Raw genomic sequence first — 4335 nt, forward strand, 5'->3', positions numbered from 1 at the left:
CCCCTAGAACCCATCTAGGGGGGGGGGGTGCGGCGGCCTAGGGGAGAGGGGAGAGGGTGGCTTGCCCCCCAAGCCAAGGGGGGCGCCCCCTCTAGGGTTCCCCCCTCAACCCTAGGCGCATGGGCCCAAGGGAGGGGGTGCGGCCAGCCCACCAGGGGCTGGCTCCCTGCCCCACGCAGCCCATGTGGCCCCCCGGGAGGGGTGGCCCCTCCCGGTGGACCCCCGGAACTCTTCCGGTGGCCCCGGTACAATACCGGTATGACCCCGAAACTTCTCGGTGTCTGTTTGACAACTTCCCATATATAAATCTTTACCTCCGGACCCTTCCGGACCTCCTCGTGACGTCCAGGATCCCATCCGGGACTCCGAACAACATTCGGTAGTCACATACTAGTCTTCCTAATAACTCTAGCGTCACCGAACCTTAAGTGTGTAGACCCTACGGGTTCGGGAGACATGCAGACATGACCGAGACGCTCTCAGTCAATAACCAACAGCGGGATCTGGATACCCATGATGGCTCCCACATGCTCCTCGATGTTGTCATCGGATGAACCACGATGTCGAGGATTCGATCAAACCCTGTATGCAATTCCCTTTGTCAATCGGTACGTTACTTGCCCGAGACTCGATCGTCGGTATCCCAATACCTTGTCCAGTCTCGTTACCGGCAAGTTACTTTACTCGTACCGTAATGCATGATCCCATGTCCAACACCTTGGTCACATTGAGCTCATTATGATGATGCATTACCGAGTGGGCCCAGAGATACCTCTCCGTCATACGGAGTGACAAATCCCAGTCTCGATCCGTGTCAACCCAACAGATACTTTCGGAGATACCTGTAATGCACCTTTATAGTCACCCAGTTACGTTGTGACGTTTGATACACCCAAGGCACTCTCACGGTATCCGGGAGTTACACGATCTCATGGTCGAAGGAAGAGATACTTGACACTGGCAAAGCTCTAGCAAAACGAACTACACGATCTTTTATGCTATGCTTAGGATTGGGTCTTGTCCATCACATCATTCTCCTAATGATGTGATCCCGTTATCAACGACATCCAATGTCCATAGTCAGGAAACCATGACTATCTGTTGATCACAACGAGCTAGTCAACTAGAGGCTCACCAGGGACATATTGTGGTCTAAGTATTCACACGTGTATTACGATTTCCGGATAATACAGTTATAGCATGAATAAGAGACATTTATCATGAACATTGAAATATAATAATACTTTTATTATTGCCTCTAGGGCATATTTCCAACAGTCTCCCACTTGCACTAGAGTCACCAATCTAGTTACATTGTGATGAATCGAACACCCATAGAGTTCTGGTGTTGATCATGTTTTGCACGCGAGAGAGGTTTAGTCAGCGGATCTGCGACATTCAGATCCGTGTGCACTTTGCAAATCTCTATGTCTCCATCTTGAACATTTTCACGGATGGAGTTGAAACGACGCTTGATGTGCCTGGTCTTCTTGTGAAACCTGGGCTCCTTGGCGAGGGCAATAGCTCCAGTGTTGTCACAGAAGAGTTTGATCGGCCCCGACACATTGGGTATGACTCCTAGGTCGGTGATGAACTCCTTCACCCAAATCGCTTCATGCGCTGCCTTCGAGGCTGCCATGTACTCCGCTTCACACGTAGATCCCGCCACGACGCTCTGCTTGCAGCTGCACCAGCTTACTGCTCCACCATTCAACATATACACGTATCCGGTTTGTGACTTAGAGTCATCCAGATCTGAATCGAAGCTAGCGTCGACGTAACCCTTTACGACGTGCTCTTCGTCTCTTCCATAAACGAGAAACATGTCCTTCGTCCTTTTCAGGTACTTCAGGATATTCTTGACCGCTGTCCAGTGTTCCTTGCCGGGATTACTTTGGTATCTTGCTACCAAACTTATGGCAAGGTTTACATCGGGTCTGGTACACAGCATGGCATGCATAATAGATCCTATGGCTGAAGCATAGGGGATGACACTCATCTCTTCTTTATCTTTTGCCGTGGTCGGTGACTGAGCCGAGCTCAATCTCACACCTTGTAACATAGGCAAGAACCCCTTCTTGGACTGATCCATTTTGAACCTCTTCAAAATCTTATCAAGGTATGTGCTTTGTGAAAGACCTATGAGGCGTCTCGATCTATCTCTATAGATCTTGATGCCTAATATACAAGCAGCTTCTCCAAGGTCCTTCATTGAAAAACACTTATTCAAGTAGGCCTTAATGCTGTCCAGAAATTCTATATTATTTCCCATCAAGAGTATGTCATCTACATATAATATGAGAAATGCTACAGAGCTCCCACTCACTTTCTTGTAAACGCAGGCTTCTCCATAAGTCTGCATAAACCCAAACGCTTTGATCATCTCATCAAAGCGAATGTTCCAACTCCGAGATGCTTGCACCAGTCCATAAATGGATCGCTGGAGCTTGCATACTTTGTTAGCGTTCCGAGGATCGACAAAACCTTCCGGCTGCATCATATACAGTTCTTCCTTAAGATGCCCGTTAAGGAATGCCGTTTTGACGTCCATTTGCCATATCTCATAATCATAGTATGCGGCAATTGCTAACATGATTCGGACGGACTTCAGCTTCGCTACGGGAGAGAAAGTCTCGTCGTAGTCAATCCCTTGAACTTGTCGATAACCCTTAGCGACAAGTCGAGCCTTATAGATTGTAACATTACCATCCGCGTCCGTCTTCTTCTTAAAGATCCATTTGTTTTCTATCGCTCGCCGATCATCGGGCAAGTCTGTCAAAGTCCATACTTTGTTTTCATACATGGATTCTATCTCGGATTTCATGGCTTCAAGCCATTTGTTGGAATCCGGGCCCGCCATCGCTTCTTCATAGTTCGAAGGTTCATTGTTGTCTAACAACATGATTTCCAGGACAGGGTTGCCGTACCACTCTGGTGCGGAACGTGTCCTTGTGGACCTATGAAGTTCAGCAGTAACTTGATCCGACGTACCTTGATCATCATCACTGTTTTCCTCTTCAGTTGGTGTGGGCATCACAGGAACGGTTTCCTGCGCTGCGCCACTTTCCCGCTCAAGAGGTAGTACTTCATCGAGTTCTACTTTCCTCCCACTTACTTCTTTCGAGAGAAACTCTTTTTCCAGAAAGCATCCGTTCTTGGCAACAAAGATCTTGCCTTCGGATCTTAAGTAGAAGGTATACCCGACAGTTTCCTTAGGGTATCCTATGAATACGCATTTTTCCGACTTGGGTTCGAGCTTTTCAGGTTGAAGTTTCTTGACATAAGCATCGCATCCCCAAACTTTTAGAAACGACAGCTTAGGTTTCTTTCCAAACCATAATTCATACGGTGTCGTCTCAACGGATTTAGACGGTGCCCTATTTAAAGTGAATGTAGCTGTCTCTAGAGCGTATCCCCAAAATGATAGCGGTAAATCAGTAAGAGACATCATAGACCGCACCATATCCAATAGGGTGCGATTACGACGTTCGGACACACCGTTTGGCTGAGGTGTTCCAGGCGGCGTGAGTTGTGAAAGATTCCGCATTTCCTTAAGTGTGTACCAAATTCGTGACTTAAGTATTCTCCTCCACGATCTGATCGTAAGAATTTTATCTTTCGGTCACGTTGATTCTCTACCTCATTCTGAAATTCCTTGAACTTTTCAAAGGTCTCAGACTTGTGTTTCATTAAGTAGACATACCCATATCTACTCAAGTCATCTGTGAGAGTGAGAACATAACGATATCCTCCGCGAGCCTCAACGCTCATTGGACCGCACACATCGGTATGTATGATTTCCAACAAGTTGGTTGCTCGCTCCATTGTTCCGGAGAACGGAGTCTTGGTCATTTTTCCCAAAAGGCATGGTTCGCACGTGTCAAACGATTCATAATCAAGAGACTCTAAAAGTCCATCGGCATGGAGCTTCTTCATGCGCTTGACACCAATGTGACCAAGGCGGCAGTGCCACAAGTATGTGGGACTATCGTTATCAACTTTAAATCTTTTGGCATCTACACTATGAACATGTGTAATATTACGCTCGAGATTCATTAAGAATAAACCATTGACCATCGGAGCATGACCATAAAACATATCTCTCATATAAATCGAACAATCATTATTCTCAGACTTAAATGAGTAGCCATCTCGTATTAAACGAGATCCAGATACAACGTTCATGCTCAAACTTGGCACTAAATAACAATTATTAAGGTTCAAAACTAATCCCGTAGGTAAATGTAGAGGCAGCGTGCCGATGGCGATCACATCGACTCTGGAACCATTCTCGACGCGCATCGTCACCTCGTCCTTCGCCAGTCTCCGTTTATT

This window comes from Triticum dicoccoides, chromosome 1A (assembly GCF_002162155.2).
Source record: "Triticum dicoccoides isolate Atlit2015 ecotype Zavitan chromosome 1A, WEW_v2.0, whole genome shotgun sequence".
NCBI lineage: Eukaryota > Viridiplantae > Streptophyta > Magnoliopsida > Poales > Poaceae > Triticum > Triticum dicoccoides.